The following is a 19,225-nucleotide window of genomic DNA, read 5'->3' as shown; positions in this document are numbered from 1 at the left end:
GATTAAACCAGATGTTATAATAAAACAGGGGAATAGGGGAATACACATTTACATGTCATAAAAGGGGTTAAATCACAGTTCTGGACCTAAGCCCAGTTAACCCCTTTTCTCCCTGGTGAGGTCAGGGGATGGCCAAATGGGGTGCAACCCCTTTAATACCAGGCCACCCCCTCTCTCCCTCTACACTTGCCTCCATTCTTATCCACACTTTCTCTCCCCCCAGCATCCCTTCCCCTCTCCCCCTTTCTTTGACACTGTCCCCTGGCTTCAAACACTTAACACACTACCTTATATACAGTAAATATCTGTTGGGTTTTTTTCCTCTCTCTACACTGTATTAGCCATTGAATCCTTTGTATATCAGTATTGCTTGACCTGAAGACTAGAGGAGAACTCTCGAAAGCTTGTCCTATGACATAAATTGTTAGTCCAATAAAAAAGTTATCACCTAATACTGAAGAACTTATATATATATATATATATATATATATATATATATATATATATATAGCAACTGTAAATATTACTGTATGTTCATTTGCATGTCTTAGACAGATCTGCAACCCTGTCTTTCCCCATTGTCACCCAGCATACAGCGCTTCCACTGCAGCAAGGGATTCTGGGAAATGACATGCAATGAGCACTCAGTGCCACCTATATATATATATATATATATTATCAAAAAATAAATAGATGATACCGTTCTGTGGCTAACGAAATGCTTTTATTTGTGCGAGCTTTCGAGATACACTGATCTCTTCTTCCGGTGATGTTACAATGAATGAAGCAAGCAAAAGCTATACTATAAACTGTGTCTATTGGAATGTTATCTGTGCTGGTCCTTCCCCCGGTGTGGATGTGTTTTATGGCTGGAGGTGTCAAAAGGTTCCTGAAAGCAAGTGATGAAACAGTGTGTATGTGTATCAGTGTGAATAAAAATGAATGGAGAGCCCACAATACTGCTGCGGCACAGTTTATTCGAGCATTTGCCCGTTCTGTGCCGCAGCAGTAGCCTGGCGCACGCCCGAGTGTGACGGGCGCGCGCCGAAGCAGCGGAAGAGCGCCCTCCGATCGGGGCGCTCTCCCTACCGCTGCCGGGTCCGCCGGGTCCCCCGGAACCCCCTGCCGCTGTCCCGCGATCGCGGGACACCAGGGCTCCCTCGGGGAGCCCTGGACACGCGTGCAGGGGGCGCAGGCTCCCGAAGACGCGTGACCGCGCGTCTATGACGCGCGGCACGCCGAGGGGCGGCCACTAGCAAGCCGGGAAATCTCCCGGCTTGCGGATCTGGCCGCACTGCGATAAAGTGTGTCGCCAGTGTATATACAGTGCTTTACAAAAGGTGTGTGTGGAGTGGGAGTGGATATAAATGGTGTGGTGGGTGTGGAAATGTGAGAGTTAGTAGCACAACTAAAAGTGTGTGTGGATACTATGTGGTCCCTATTGGTGTATAGGGATGGAGAAACAAGGAGTATAAGTATGTGTAAGAGATAGCTGTGTGTGCATACATATAGCACAGTATGTACATACATGGCCTATAGCGCTCATGGGAAGAGAGTTCACTTGTGTCAGTAATGACTCATAAAATTTCGATCTCTGTTTAGGCCACTGCTAAGTGTCCCGAACAGTTGCATAAATTTGTATTCATGCAACCGTCTCTCTTTCCACACCCACCCACACCATTTATATCCACTCTCACTCCACACACACCTTTTGTAAAGCACTGTATATACTGTGGGCTCTCCATTAATTTTTATTCACACTGATACACATACACACTCTCATCACTTGCTTTCAGGAACCTTTTGACACCTCCAGCCATAAAACACATCCACACCGGGGGAAGGACCAGCACAGATAACATTCCAATAGACACTGTTTATAGTATAGATTTTGCTTGCTTCATTCATTGTAACATCGCCGGAAGAAGAGATCAGTGTATCTCGAAAGCTCGCACAAATAAAAGCATTTCGTTAGCCACAGAAAGGTATCATATATTTATTTTTTGATTATTGTAGCTCGGCTAACACGGTACTGATACATATATATATATATATATATATATATATATATATATATATATATATATATATATATATATATATACATATATATACATATATACATATATATACATATATATACATATATATATATATATGTGTGTGTGTGTGTGTGTGTGTGTGTGTAACGGTTGTACCCCCACCCAATCTCATATTGGCCCCTATGTCAGGAAACGGTCCCATGTCACATGTAATGTAGTGTGGTGCACCTGCTGGCTTACAGGACTCCTGAGTCTCCTGCTTGATGGTATTGGGGAATTCACCAGGGCTGGCTCGTGAGGTAGTGCTGAGATCTACTCACATTTGGTACAGCGCCTCCATCTCTTCCAGGTCCCCACGACAGCAGGGAGGAGTCTCTGGAAGAGAACCCCTTGGTGCAGCTTCTCCCTGAATGACTTCAGTCTCAGGCAAGAAGGTTCTTTCAAACAGGGCAATCTTTATTGCAATCTTCCATGGCAGACTGCCCATCATAGCGGCCGGTCTTTAGCCGCACATCATATTCAGGGTTGCCCAACTCAAGGAAGTCCCTGGACACCACTCCTAGTCAGGGCCCTAGAAGCTGTCCTTGCTCTTCCCTTACTCTCTAATAGAGTAAGGGGAATAGTCTGCCCACCTCTCCCCTAAGGGAGGGCCACAATCCTTGCCAGAGCCCTGGCACTGTGTTGGGTCAGATAGTCACACACTGCAACTCCTTCTTACGTCTCCCTAACTTTAGGAAGTTATGCGTAATATATAGCTCCAGTAGGCACCACCCCTGTGTCACTGTCATTGGACACAGAGCATGCTGTCACTTCCTTTGCTACACATTACACCTCACAGGGGATGAAGGCAAACCTCATGATTACTCATGGCAAACCTGCCCTCTTAACAGGGTTTACTGCACAGGAGGAGAGAGGCATGTAACCCCAAAATTACACAGGGCTACAATCTCCCTTTGGTGGATCCAATGGTCCCCACTTGGTCCTAAATTTGCGGAGCCTTCCTTCAAACGGGCAACTGCAAAAATACACAAAAACAACAATATATCAACACAGGAATACATTTGTATACACCATACATAATTACTGTACCCAGAACCTCCATATCTACAGATTACTCCCTAGGAGAATCCAAACATCAGTAGTAATGTCTGGGGTCAGGCTTCTTAACTTCTCGCCCATTATGATCAATCACTGTGATGCTATAGGATCTAGGCAGCCCATTTTCTGGTCTGTATTCCATTTTGTTCATATAAATGTTGCGCCCAACACTCCAAATCCTCATTAAATAACATATTCTAGACTCTGTTCTGTGCTCAGAATAGCTAGACTTGGACTTGAGGTAGTCCTCCACAACTTCCCTCAGCCAGGTACTCCTATTGTCCTCTTTCTCCTGCATTAGAGGTGTGGGCACATAAGGATATTCCAACCCATGCGATTGCTTATACCTCGCTACTATGGCCCTCTCAGCCCTGCTGATCCTCACTAATTTCTTATTCCCTGCTTTGCCTGGCAGGACCCAAGACAGTGGTTCTTCAGGGGCAATAACGTCATAAAATATGGATGATCCCCTAGGAGTGACTACAGTATTCCCTTCTGAATTTCATCCCACCTTCTTACTAATTCTTCATGGCGTTCCTCAGCTGAGTTTCGCCAACATCCCACCACTGGTCAACTACATCTCCCCACATTAATACAAATCTGATGCGGTCTAACCACTCAGAATACCCTTCATACAATGGAGCCCACCACTTGGTACTATGCTCCAAGGACCGCTTCTTCACTGCCAAGGCAGTCTCAGACTCCTCAGTCTCTCCACCAGAAGAGACTCCAGAAGTAGTGTTTGAACGGGTGGCCATCCCATAACGTTTTGGCCTTCCCCTTACAATATGTGTATAAGTAGTGGGGTTCATTTTCGGGGATGTCACCGCAGGTATAACTTTCCTCCCCGACCCCTCATCAGATGTAAAACATTCCCCACAGTCCATGGCCGACCCAGGCCGTTCCTTCGACGTGTCCCGTGACTCCCCAGACCACACTTGGCTCGAGCGGGACCCAGAGGGAGAATTGACAGGGGCAGGGATTGGGGCTGTGGCCTTGGGCAAAGGGAAGGGGGAAGTGTCCTTACGTTGCGGGATCATGATCAGCAGCTTGGCTATGCCGCGACCCGTGGCAACATTGGGCAGATCAGGCTCACCATTCTTCTTGCTGCCCCGACTCTTTACGGCTTGCCGGTACCTGTCCATGTCTTCCTGGAACAGACTGGTGCTGATCAGCGGCGGTGACAGATGCTTCCGGTCGGCTCCGCTGTGGCTACCGGAAGTGACGTGATCATTCTCGCGGGAAGACGCGCCATCTTGGGTGGGGTCCCCCACCCGAACTTCCTCCTCCATTTCGACGTCCAGCGCCGGATACTCGATGTCGCTCCTCAGCTCCGCTTGGGCCTTGATCGGGCCTTTCTCTACGGCCGCCTCCATCGGAACCTGTGGGAGGTAAGAGGATATCTCACCACTCCACCGGCTTGCGATGAGGTCCTCTTCTCCCGACACGCTGGGAGTCGCCACGGCCGTCGGACTTTTCCGCTGCTCCGGCCGCACCAGCGCATGCTGTCGGGGAATATCGATGCTCAGCTCCTCGATACCACCGGTGAGTAGCTTCTCTTTACTTTCAGCACCGCTGTAGTGGCCCGCCGGTAGGCGCATCACCACTGATGCATGGTTTCCGTTCTCATCTTCCGACGAGGCGGACGCCGATGACGGTAAGAGTACCTCCGCAGGGGACCGATAGCAAGGTTCCAGGTTCTCGCTGCGGTTGCAGGCCTCCGCGCCATCCTTTTTAGGCACCATCGTTAGCAGCAATCCCCATTCTCCGGGATCGACCTCCTCTCTCTTGACCCTTGACAAGACCCCAGCCGTCTGCATGGCTGTATCTCCTCCCACCTCCGCGACGTGCCCAGGCATGAACGGCTCCACGGCCCATATTAATGGATGCCACATTGGGGACATCTCGCTGTGGTGCTGGCTTCTCCGCCCGGTAGCCTGCACTGCATACACAGGCACCGCAGTATTTCTCGTCTTCACTACCAGGAAGCCTCCTGCAGTTGGTAAGGGTGTATGTCGAAGTCCACCATAACACAATTAGTAGCTGTGCTGGATAAGGGAGACACATGGCACAGCAGTCTCTCCTGTTCACCAGCTCTTCGCAACTGAGGGACAGGAAGCGCACATCCAGCTCCTCCCTCAGTCAGTTCAGTCTTCCATTGGCAGATGCAAGGACCCCTCCCTCTGGTGGAGATTAGAGGAGGGTCCCACAGCTTCATGTCATGAACCAGAATCTGCTCTGAGCCTGTCCTGATGATCTCAGAAGCGCCTCCAAAAATGTAACGGTTGTACCCCCACCCAATCTCATATTGGCCCCTATGTGAGGATACTGTCCCATGTCACATGTAATGTAGTGTGGTGCACCTGCTGGCTTACAGGACTCCTGAGTCTCCTGCTTGATGGTATTGGGGAATTCACCAGGACTGGCTTGTGAGGTAGTGCTGAGATCTACTCACATTTGGTACAGCGCCTCCATCTCTTCCAGGTCCCCACGACAGCAGGGAGGAGTCTCTGGAAGAGAACACCTTGGTGCAGCTTCTCCCTGAATGACTCCAGTCTCCGGCAAGAAGGTTCTTTCAAACAGGGCAATCTTTATTGGCATCTTCCATGGCAGACTGCCCATCATAGCGGCCGGTCTTTAGCCGCACATCATATTCAGGGTTGCCCAACTCAAGGAAGTCCCTGGACACCACTCCTAGTCAGGGCCCTAGAAGCTGTCCTTGCTCTTCCCTTACTCTCTAATAGAGTAAGGGGAATAGTCTGACCACCTCTCCCCTAAGGGAGGGCCACAATCCTTGCCAGAGCCCTGGCACTGTGTTGGGTCAGATAGTCACACACTGCAACTCCTTCTTACGTATCCCTAACTTTAGGAAGTTATGCGTAATATATATCTCCAGTAGGCACCACCCCTGTATCACTGTCAGTGGACACAGAGCATGCTGTCACTTCCTTTGCTACACATTACACCTTACAGGGGATGAAGGCAAACCTCATGATTACTCCTGGCAAACCTGCCCTCTTAACAGGGTTTACTGCACAGGAGGAGAGAGGCATGTAACCCCAAAATTACACAGGGCTATATATATATATATATATATATATATATATATATATATCTTGTGACAAACGCCCCTCTTTTGTAGCACTGACTTCTGTCTGGGTTCTTCCCGACACAGTCTTCTAGGGTTATTTATACAAAAACAGGATCATGCAAAGTATTACATTGCTTAACTCAGGCTTCTGCCTGCTTAATTTTCATCCAAATAAGGGACTGCAGCTTTAACATGTGTAGGTTAGAGGCACTCAGACATTTTCATTCAGCGGTTCACTTATATCAGTGTCATAGTATTTCCCACACTGTTATTTCAAGTAACAAGAAACCAAATTATATAAACAAAATCCTATCCCTTTCAGGGATCTAACTACACATCATAATCAGCCTCTAACTGCTGCTGGGCCAAATAACCTGGTTCCCCAGCTTAAAACAATGCCCTCTCATTTAGGGTCACTAGATACAGCATAGTCTTTTAGAAACAGCAATACATATTTGTTTGTCTTATCTGTTTGTGGTGGGAACTCGGTCCCAAGTGTCCAGGCAAATCCTCTGGTACTGTGATACTTGGAGGGGCCGTCCACCCCAAAACTGGATGCAGGGGAGCAGCGACACCCCCAGCCCCCAGGCTCTAAGGAGAGAGACTGAAATGCAAACCTCTCTGCTCTGAATACCTGTGCAAGTGATTAGAAGAGCAGGTGAGGGAGAACTAGACCCATTGTAATCTGTGGTCTGGATTTTCCATCCAGCAGCCTGAGTTAATGTGAAGCTGTGGAATGGATCATTTTTAACTATTCCTGCACTTTCTGACCTAAAACGGGGCAGAAAGCTGCCTAACATCTTTGGACTATGTCACAATATATATATATATATATATATATATATATATATATATATATATATATATATATATATATATATATATATATATATATATATAGTGGTGACATCGCTGTCCTCTAGGGGTGAATGGGGCAGCTATTGGACTTTTTCACCACAGAGAGTTAAATTAATCCTCTCTGGCATGGCTGCTCACCTGCTGGCTAATTAATCAGGAAGTGTCTTAAGAGTATGGAAGCAGCAAGGCACGGAGAGACAGTTTTTCCCCAGAGAGGGGGGGAGACAGAGGTGCTGCCCAGCTACCAGGAGCTGGTTAAAGAAGCTTGCAGAGAGAGAGAGACACTGCTGAGAGAGCCATGCTAAAGCAGTGACGTCTGGTTGCAGAGGACCTTAAAAGACTAAAGATAAGGCAAGCAATTTGTTATTATCTGCAGAGACTTTGTATGGAATGTACATGTTTCGCGGCTGACAACCGGCTTAGCTGGCGGCCCTGATAGTAAGGGCCTGAGAAGTCAGTTAGTTCCCTGAATAGGGATAGGATTTAATTTAATTTGGTTTTCTTAAAGGGACGGTGGGCCTATTCGTATTATTGATCCCTGTAAATAAACCCCAAGTATAGAGAAATACAGCATTTCCTACTTCATTTGGTATAAAAGAGACTGCAATGTGGTGTCTGTATCACAATATGGTGGAGAATGTGGGCAGTCCCTAAGGCACCAAGCAGCGGAAACTGTGGGTTTGAAGATAAATGCGGGGATTTAAAATGGCCGCCCAACTGAAGTAAAAAGATTGCAAGCAAGCACTGTGAGTGATCGGTTGTGCTTACAGCATGCACAGAGAATGTGTGAAGTGTGGATGCAATAGCACCCAGAGGTCAGAAGATTTAAAGGTACTGAACTCAAGTAGAAAACCAATTTGTTTTCTGAAGAAAGTGAAAATTGCATCTAGCAAGTGCTGTGTGTAAAGCTAATGTCTTTGCTGAAGCGAGTGAATTTGCAGCTAGCAAGTGCTGTGTATAAATGAAATAGCGCCTCCAGTAGTCCAAGGTGAAGAATACACCTGAAGGTAGAAAATGGAGGATACAATATGTTTTATGTGTAATATGCCTGGCCACACAAAACAATGTCCTTTCAGGAATGGCTATCCCGGCGTGGTCCCACAAAAAGAACCGCACCAGAGATATTTATGGTGTGAAAAGCTGAACCATACCAAAGACTGTCCCTTCAGGCAGGATGGTGACGATGATGATGACGATGATGATGATGATGATGATGATGACGATGATGAGAGAGAATGTGTGCCCAGTATTGCTACCTTAAAGCAGAAGTTACAGCGGAGCCATGATGAGAATACTGCTATGTTAAAGCAGAGTTTGCAACAGATGACGATGCACCAGACCCGAGATGAGCTACAGCCAAGAGCGTTTGGCGCAATAGTCACGGGAATGACAACACGCCTAGCGATGACAGAGGCTGCCGCTACCACCGTGTGCAGAGAGCCGAGCGAACCAGAGAGAACAAGTCCTGACTGGAGACTATGCTATGAGATGTCCCAGAGAGATGTGCAAAACTTCATCACAGACTTAGAAGTTTCTCACCAAGAGGCTCGCCTGCTCAGAACAGAGCTGGAACTCTCACGCCAGGAGGTCTGTGAATTGAAGGATTCTAAGGAAGAGATCCTTATTCGTTTAGAAAAGGTTAAGAAGCAGTTGATCCAGGAAAAATTAGAAGTGCAGGAAGCACTGCAGAATGCAGAGAGGGAGCAACGTGTCTCCCTGGAGCAGCACACACAAGCAGCGCACCTATGGCAGAGACAGCTGCAAGAGCTACGTTCAAATCTGCAAGCGGCCAAGGAGAAGCAGCGAGTGCTACAGGAACGGCTGAGTACCCAATATATCCCCACAGAGCAGCATGAGTGGCTGTACGCCACAAGAGCATCGCTGGGGGCGGAGCTTGAAAGCCAGGTGATTCTGTATGAGAGGGAGCACGAGAAGGTCCAGAGACTGGAGCAAGAGCTGGAGAAGCAGAGAGGCAACTCCATCTCCATGAGTCAGTATGCCAAGGAGAAAGAAGCCTGGAAAACAGAAGCAGCGGCGATACTGGCGACAAAAACTGCAGAGCTCCAAAAGATGAAGGAGGCGCTGACGCAAGCCCAGAGCAAGCACCGTGAAGAGGTGAAGGCCCTGAGAGGGGACTTGCAGGATCAAACTGAAGTCCTGCAGACGCAGATTGCTGAGCGCAAAATACAGCTCACCAAGAGGGAGGAGGTGACCGTATGTCAGGTGGCTTGCCTGACATTGCGCTATGAAACCGAGATGGCCGATACCCGCAAGCTGCTGGACCACACGGCCAATGAGAGGGCCCAACTGCAGCTGGAGCTGGACAAGGTGTGGGAGGAGCAATGGCAGTTGCAGGTAAGAAATACTGCAGAGGAAAAGAAACAGATTTAAGCCTTGCGCTGAACCAGCTAGGAGATGTGGAGTCGCGATTCAATGCCAAAGAAGCTGAACTGGCAGCTGCACTGAGTGAAAAAAGAAATGCAGAAGGACAGCTTCTGACCTGAGGAAGGACCTGGAGTCTGAGCGTGTTGGCCGAAAGATGGCAGAGAAACAAAAACGTGACCTGGACGAGATTCTCGAGGCCCTAAAGACTGAGCATGATGCTATGTTGGACTCTACAGCTGCCCAGCAGGAGGTTTCTCAGCTGAAGTTGGAGAAAAAGGTATTGGCCCAGCCCAAGCGTCTGTATCCCACAGAAATGAATGCCTGTGAAGACAACTGTACCATGAGAACTGGGAACAACGCTCAGTTGGAAATAAGATTACAAAGCTTGAACTGCTTATGCAAGTGAGGCGCTCAAGGAAAAATGACTACAATACCGTTGCAGTACTACAGTCTACTTTCCACAAGGCACGGAATGGGAAGACCAAGGTGCTATGGAGTAGGAATCCAGTCATACTACAGTGGCCAGGGGACCCAAAGTGGATTCCTTGCCATGAGGGCAGTCACTGTGAAGAGACAGCCGCGAATGAGACGGAAGTGTGCCTGCGATCGGTGCGCGACTCGGTGTGCGCCAAAAGCCACGAGGGACCGGAGCGAAGTGGCACCGAGTTGGAGGATCCGGTACCGGTGGCTGTACCCGTTTGGGCTACTGGTGATCAAAAATGGAGCGGCCAACACACTGCGTCGCCTGGATGAGGGAGAGAATTTCCTTGCCAAACTGCGGCTCCAGGGCAAGATCCCAGCAGAAGAAGTCTCTGCAGGGAGACCAGCTCCAAAGCCGTCGTGGAAAGAAGCCAGGAAAGAAGATAAAATTAGACAATCCCGTAGCCCAAAGTGATGGCAAGATCCTGTAAACAGATTATTTCATTCCTTACCTGTTCCTGTTGACGCTCTAAAGTTTTGAGTCTGGTTCGAGACCTGTTAAGGTCAGTTGATTTACTACCCCTTGGCCCCAGCAGCGCTCCTCTGCAAATGGCGGCCATCTTGGATCGGCTCCCACTCCACAATGAGACATGGGAGGAGCCGGATGACGAAGGGGAGGAGGAGTTGACACCTCTCGCGAGAGGTGCTGGCAGGGGGAGACCGGACACATTCAAGATGGAGACGGCGGCGGACGGAAAGGGAGGAGCAGTAAGGTGAACCCCAGGAAGGACCGCGAGACCACGGAAAGGACCGGTGAAGAGTTCCAGGGAGGAAGCAGATGATATCAGACCTGCAGAGTTGACTAGGGGGGTGGAGGGAGGGAGAGATCCGGATACGCAGCCGGGCTCAGGGATGAACCATAGCTGAGGCATTTAGTTAAAAATAAAAACTATTGAAGACACAAGGGGAACAATAAAGAATTAATAAATGCTATAAATACTAATAATGATTAATAAAAAATAAAAAAAAGGGGGGAGGGGAGGGAAAATAACAATAGTATTGGTTGGCTTCTTGTTAAAAAACATTCAGACGTAATTCATTGCCTCCTACGCACTCCCCTGCACGCACCCCCACACTACCGCGGCTCAGGTGTGCTACTGATGCTGTGTGCTCCGCTGTGAAGAGGTACACACGGAACGGAGGGATACCGCTTATCCCCGCCAGGTGGCCAGACCCGCAGACAATGATGGAAACCCCTGATCACATTCAGTAGAGGCAACGCTTATTCTAACATTTGCCTTAAACTAGCCGGGTTACATTCAGGGTATGTGCTGGGTATGTTCTGGGCTAGTTTGAGGCACGTTTAAGGCATTTCTGCATTGACTAACGACCCATAGGATTAACACAGCAGGGATCCCTGGCAGTCCAATTCAGTTTGAATGGGACTGCCAGGGACACCTGCTGTTAATCTGATAGGCCATTAATCAATGCAAAAATGCTGGGGCTAGTTTAAGGAAATGTATTCAGAATGTACCTGGGTGTACCTGGGTCTTTTGGGGAATTGCCACTGGTTTTTGTTAGAATAATCGCTGCCTCTACTGTATACAAATAAATCCACAATTATAAACTCTACACCCTCAGGGGTTAGTAGCAGGTGGGGTGGGGGGGGGGTGGCTCAATATTTAGATCAGGGTTTAAGCAACTAGACTTAAGATTAATATGGGAGTGTAATAGAAGTTGAATAAAAGGAGGGGAGGGTTCATTGTCTATAGTCTTTGAGGGAGGACATGGCTGGCTACGTAATAAAACAGGGGTTACCCCGCATAAGTAGGGGATGGGGAGGTGGTGATAGGGAGGAGAGGGGAGGTGAGAAGGTCTTGTCCAGCAGTTATCCCAAAGTACCTTGGTGGTTTGAGTTCGGGGGGATGGGACAGAAGCTGCCAGTTACAGGTTAAAAGTTAAGAGTTACAAGTCTTTTGGTAGAAGTGATGCTAAAGAACAGACAATGGCACGCAGATGCCGACTGTGACTGCGCTCTGGTCGTTGTCATGCGCCTGTATACTCGGGCCAGGGCATGTGTCCAGGGTCCTGAGAAAGTCCTTGAAAGGAGTGGGAATGGAGCCGTCCGGATGGAGGGAGGGGGTCCGGAGGGGGCTCTACCCAGTTTCCATAACCTGAAGGCAAGGGAAGGGAAATGGTCAAGGGCCATTGGTCTCTTTCCCACTATGTTTCTTTTTCCTTATGTGTCCTATGTACCTTTTGTGTCTTCCCCCTCCCATCCTACCTTCTGCCTACGTGGTGCAACGTTGGGGCTTTACGAGCTGCAGGACACTGCAGGGTGGCGGAGGGTCTCCGGAGGCACCCTGACAACTGAAGTGGAGACGCGGCTGATGATAGGTGAGTACAGGCTCGCACCATGACATTGACTCATATCACATAACGTTAAGGGGTTAAACTGCCCTCGTAAAAGGAAGGTGGCTCTCAATGATTACAAGAGAAAAGGGGCCGATATTGTGTTAATCCAGGAGACCTATTTTAGTACCACAAGCTTCCCGAAATATTTTGATAAGCAATTCAAACAGGTGTTTCTATCTTCTGCAAAGGAGAAGAAACGCGGAGTTGCAATACTTATACATAACAGGGTGGGTCTGGTGGTAGACACAGTAAAGAAGGATAGGGAGGGAAGGTTCCTCCTGCTTACAGGGACCGTCAACCAGCAGCCAATCACGATTGTTGTAATAGATGTACTTAATGGACATGATTCAGCCTTCTATACAGCAACATTTACAGCCATCCAAAAACACACTAAAGGTGCCCTGATAGTGGGAGGCGACTTTAATGCGGCACTGAACGCGGACCTGGACAGATCGGGACCCCCCCGGCTTGGGACAACAGTTAGACTCAAAACCTTGGAAATTGGGTTGAGGGACCTACAGCTGGTAGACATCTGGATGGAGTTACACCCCGTAGACAAAAATTACACCTTCAACTCGCACCCACATGACTCGTTTAGCAGAATCGATTACTTCTTTGTCTCTAGTAGACTGGTCCCACAGATCTCCCACTCTGGGATCCACGATATTTTGTGGTCAGATCATGCACCCATAGAGCTAAGGTGCGCACAGATAGGACTGGACAGACCGGGAGCAAAATGGAAACTAAATGAGTCTTTACTAAAAATACCCGAATTACAAGAGAAAGTGGGAGGAGAAATTGCACATTTCTTTAGAGAAAATGAGGGGAGCGTGCGCTCTCACATAACGCTCTGGGAGGTGCACAAAGCAACATTAAGAGGGGGTTTGATTAGTCTGGCGGCCAGAGGGAGAGAAATGCAAAAATTCTAGAAGGGCAGAACAAGCTGAAAAATCTATGGGATCGGCAAAAGAGGTCTCCCGATCCGGCTACCCTCCAAAGGATTAGAGATATGCAGATAAAGTTGAATGTGCTTCTTACCTCCGCTGAAAAATCCTTGAGTTGGTCAAAGAGGAATTTTTTTGAAAAAGCAACCAAGCCAGATACTTTATTGGCCAAGCTGATCAATTCTAAAGCTAAGAACTATAATATCCAGGCCATACGCACACAATCGGGCACACTCTCTGCCAACCCTAAGAATATAGTGGGAGAATTCAAGAATTTCTATGAGAAACTATATGATGGGGGGAAGGTGACCCGCTCCTCTGGTACGAAGAAAGCACTGAAGGATTTTCTGAAGGGCTCGAATCTACCAAGTATGAGTGAGGTAGACAGAGAGGTAATGGGAAGGGATTTCACAGTAGAGGAACTATCCGAGGTCATCACAAACTTAAAACCCTCTAAAGCCCCGGGTCCTGACGGATTCTCGAATCTGTATTACAAAAAATATAAGAAGCAATTGACTCCATATCTCCTACGCATGTTCAACCAAGTGTTGGGAGGTACCCCCTTTCCACAACACATGCTCCAAGCGTCCATCTTGGTAATCCATAAACAGGGTAAAGACCCACAGGACTGTAAAAGTTACAGGCCAATATCCCTGATTAATTTGGACATTAAAATTTACGCTAAATTACTGGCCAAAAGATTGAGTCTTATCCTGCCCAGACTGGTGCACCCAGATCAAGTCGGGTTTATCTCGGGTCGACAGGCAGCAGATAATACCCGCCGAATCATTGATCTGTTAGAAATAGCCAATTCAAGATCCATACCGGTTATGGCGCTCAGTCTGGATGCGGAAAAAGCGTTCGATAGGATAGACTGGCCATACCTGGAAGCTACGCTTGGAGCATTTCGGCTGGGAGCAAAAATGACAAAAGCTATATTCTCCCTATATTCGGCACCGTCAGCCAGGGTGACCCATCAGGGATTCACTTCGGACCCCTTCCAAATTAGGAGCGGAACACGGCAGGGCTGCCCGCTCTCCCCCCTCCTCTTTGCACTGTGTAAGGAAGCCCTTGGCTTCTTAGATACGAGATAGCAAATATATCACAGGTATTGTCATTGGAAGCCAGTCGCATAAGGTGGCACTATATGCGGATGATGTTTTCCTGACAGTATCTAGACCTCTTACCTCTCTGCCAAACTTGTTCGACTTGTTGGGGAGATTCAACAGGATCTACGGATTCAAAATCAACCAATCTAAATCAGAGGCCATGAATATAAATTTACCTAAACATATGGAGAAGTTGATCACCCTCAACTTCAACTTTAATTGGCAGCAGCAGCAAATTAAATATCTAGGGGTTAATGTAACCAAAGCATCCAAATTGTTGTATCAAGCAAATTACCCCAAACTGATACACACCCTGAGAGGGGACATTAAGAGATGGGCCACTTACAAAATTTCATGGATAGGGAAGATCCACTGCATTAAGATGAATCTGCTACCGCGCCGCCTCTATCTCTATCAAACCCTCCCGGTGCCACTAAGGTTGAAGGATTCCCTCTCACTCCAATCTGAGATAGATAAATTTATCTGGGGAGGGAAGAGAACGAGAGTGGGCAAGCAGATACTGCGCAGGCAGACAGGGGCAGGTGGGCTAGCGGTACCATGCTTGTTGTCCTATTATAAAGCGGCTCCATTATGCCAAATTGTGCAATGGCACACCAACCCGGACTCGAAGAGATGGGTCGCTCTGGAAAAGGAGCTCTGCTCCCCGGTCAAGCTAGGGCATTTAATCTGGCTCCCCAAAAAGGTGCGGTTAGGCACCAAAATGCCGCTATCCTCAATGACCAACTCGCTCTCTGTGTGGGAGGCCACCAGGCTCAGCAAATTGACCCACAAATTATCGGAATTACACCATTATGGGACAACCCAATGTTTGCTCCAGGACTGAACACTGCGGACTTCACTATCTGGAAACAAAAACACATTAATCGACTAGTAGACCTGGAGGGCAGAAGAGGCATACAAACATTTGATATCCTCAAATCTGACAAAAATATCCCCAATGCTGAATTCTTTAGATACCTCCAGGTCAGAGCATTCTATCAGGCTCAACAGCCCCTAAACCATTTAACGAACTTTGAAAAGCTCTGTCGCTCAGGGACGACCACAAAGGGACTTTCATCGCAGTTGTACAAGGAAGTGACCGGTTCTGGTTCGACAGTGACGGAAAAATTGGGTTATATGGCCAAATGGGAAACAGACTTAGGAGAGGTGTTGGAGTTAGAGGAGTGGACAAACATTGTCATGGCAGTTTCCAAACGTTCTATGTGCACAACCTTAAGGGAGAACGCATATAAAGTTATGATGAGGTGGTACCACACCCCAACAAAATTGGCTACATTTCTGCCCAGTTACTCCCCATTGTGTCCAAGACAATGTGGACAGCAAGCAGACTTGTTGCATATGTTGTGGTCTTGCCCCAAAATAGTCACGGTCTGGGATTCAATTAAAGATTGGCTAAATAGGATCCTGGACAAACACATCCGCTAGACCCGTGGATGTTCCTCTTAAACAGACCACATCCGGGCCTCTCCAAAAAGGAAAATAAGTTAGTGACGCACTTTGCGACGACGGTAAGGGGGGAGATCGCAGCACGATGGAAACAAAATGAGATCCCAGTGATTGCTAAAATTTGGAATAGAATTTGGACAGTATGCCAGATGGAGAAACTGACGAGTTTGGTCAACGATACTGGCGCAAATTACCTAAAAGTCTGGATGCCTTGGTTGGCCCAGACAGATATACCGGGGGTAGAAAGGTCCATGATATGGCAATGATAGAGGTGAATGCGTTCTCCCTTGAGGAAGTTGCGGAGGAATAGACGGACCGGACAGGCTAGGAATCCCTAGTTAGAACCAGAGAAAGCCCCTTGGACGGGACACGGGTGTCGCCGGGGATAAATCTGGCCTCTCAGAATGCGGTGGGCCGGTAGATGAAGAGCGCCCAGCGGAACCACGGCGGAAGGTCCCTCCCCCCCCTCCTATCACTCCTACCCCCTTCTCCTTGGGTTTGTGATTTGTGTTTGTCGGTTTGTCTACCCCGTATGTCTTGTCACCATCTGTTGAAGGCAATTACACATTCATCATCTCCCCAGTCCCTTTCACCAGTCTCCCCCTTCATCATCTCCCCCAGTCCCTTTCAGCAGTCATCCCCCTTCATCTCCCCCGGTCCCTTTCAGCAGTCTCCCCTTCAGCATCTCCCCCAGTCCCTTTCAGCAGTCCCCCTCATCAACCCTCCCCTCCCCCCCCCATGCCTACCTGATTTGCGGCGGGCCTCAGCCAGGAGGTATTGGCCGTGCAGCTACCGGTATCAGTGTGAAGCGCGAGGTAAGAAGCGCGGTCTAGCAGCAGACCCCGGAAGTTCCGGGGTCACACTGCTAGAGCGCGACACCCTGCTGGAGTGGGCTCGGGGGTGGGGGTGGGAGGGAGCGCGTCAGTGCGTCCATCAACTGCTGGTGCAAACTCGGGGGGGGCGTTACACCACTGGAGCGTGCTCCTTCCTTCCCTACAATGGAAGGGGAAAGGGGAGTGGAGGGGCTGCACAGGGAGTCCCGGCGGGCCATATGTTGTACAGGCCTGGCCTACAGCATGTTGCCTCAGACAGGTACCTTCACAGACAACCTCCAGCAGCTCCCCTCAGGAACACCTTCTAGCAGGCCCTGTCTACTGGTCTGTCCACATATTATAGTTACCAGCAGGGGCCCCAAGTCCCTTTACCTACCTGGCCGCTGTTGGTGGCCGTTACCCTATATAATCCCTTGCTATAACTCCTCCTCTTGATCCATATAACCGTTCCCTTTAACTCCTCTTATTGCGCCATGTAACTGCTCCCTATAACTCCTTTTTGCTCCATATAAACACTCCCTATAACTACTCATTTTACCCCATATAGTCCCTCCATATAACCCCTATTGCTTCATATAATTGCTCCCCATAACTTCTCCTAAAGCTCAATATAACCTCTCCCCATAACTCCTATTGCTCCATATAATGAAACCTATAACTCCTTTTGCTTCATTTAACTGCTCCCTATAAATCTTTCAATTGCTTTAAATAACCACTCCCTATAATTTCTCCTACTGCTCCATATAACCGCTCCCTATAACTCTTCCTATTGCCCCATATAACTGCTCCCTACAGTATAACTGTCCTTATTGCTCCATATAACCACTACCTATAATTCCACCTATTGCTCCATATAACCACTCCCTATAATTCTTCGAATTGACTATATGAGAAGCTGACCCAAACTTGGTATAAAATAAATACTAAAGACTTTGATACAGTAACAGAACGAGACACATAATGCAAATAATAATATAAGCATTTTCTTGTATAGCGCTGCTAGTTTTACGTTTTATTTTACAGAAACATTTTGAAGGCACGTGTCCCTGCCCTCTGGAGCACACAATCTATGTTTTTGGTGCCTGAGGTACAGGGAGATAAGGTGACTTGTCCAAGGTCACAAGGAGCCAACATTAGGAATTCAGGAATTGAACCAGGTTCCCGTGCTTCAAACACAGTGCCAGTCAGTGTCTTTACTCACTGAGCCACTCTTTCTCCTGGTCCATCCTAGTACAGCAGGGCCCCGCTTCTCGGCGATCCGCCGATACGGTGGCACCGAGAAGGGAGCCGCCATCTTTGATCCTCCATCTTTGATCCTCCGTTGCGCATGCGCAGAATGGGCGGTTGCGCCCGTCGCGCATGCGCAGACCGTAGGTTGCGCGCATACTGTAGTTTGCGCGCGCAGACCATAGGTCGCGCATGCGCAGAACGGCAAAAATGCCGATTTGCGCACGCAAACAACTGAAAATCGGCAGATCTGCTTTCCGGCGATTTTCACTATACGGCGGGCCCCTGGAACGGAACCCGCCGTATACCCGGGGCCCTCCTGTTGCCCTATATTGGTTAATGCCAATATACTCAAGACATAGAGCAGGGCTCTTCAACTGACAGCCCGTAGGCCAAACCTAGCCCTCGAAGGGCCATAGACCGGTCCTTGAACTCTCTCCTCCTGCTAATTTAATTGTAGTTTATCAGGCAGCTACAGTAAGTGCAATTTTTCTCACAATTTTTACTTGTAATCTAAGGTAATATAAATATATATGATATGATATTTGGGGCCGCAATGGATACTTTCGCTCCTGTTTGCATATAACCCCTCACCTCACACCACCACACCCCTTGGTTTGACAGTTCAATTATGGAATTGAAGAAGTAGGGTCACAGGCTTGAACGGTGTGGGCAGATACCGTGACAAAAGGATCTTAATGAAGCACCTGAAGGATTTCTGTGGACTGGGTAGCACAGTTATCAGCTGGTTCAGATCTTTTCTCACTGGCAGGTCACAGAGAGCATCTACAGGAGAATACTTGACTACACAATGCTCCTGTCATGTGGAGTGCCTCAAGGTTCTATCCTATCTCCTATATTGTTTGCAGTGTACATGCTGCCACTAGGTGATATAATCAGATGACATGGCCTGGGTTAACACAGGTATGCAGATGACTCTAAACTCTACTTGTCCTTTGCACCAGGTACTAAGGATCCTGTAACAGGGCCTTTTCCCTGTCTAAAAGACTTCTAAAATAAGGGCCTTTTCCCTGTCTAAAAGACTTCTAAAATAAAGCATGTCTTTTGCAGATGAGTCCAGCAGAGAGATGATTAATTTCAGCAGGAGTTAATTGACCAGTCTCCACCTGGCTCATCAAGACTGTTGTAAAGCCTGCTGCATTGATTGCAGAGAATCTCTAGGACAAGGGAGAGTCTGTGCTGCCAGAGAGATCCAAGGGGAAGAGAGACTCTGTTCCAGAAAACACTTGTCCCTGGAACCCGCCAGAGGGAATACCCCACAAACACCATCACAGACCCTGGACTGATATGGAGGGCACCCTTTCTACAGATACCT

The sequence above is a fragment of the Ascaphus truei genome, chromosome 5, assembly GCF_040206685.1.
Source record: "Ascaphus truei isolate aAscTru1 chromosome 5, aAscTru1.hap1, whole genome shotgun sequence".
NCBI classification, from domain to species: Eukaryota; Metazoa; Chordata; class Amphibia; order Anura; family Ascaphidae; genus Ascaphus; species Ascaphus truei.
This window is presented reverse-complemented; position numbering follows the sequence as displayed.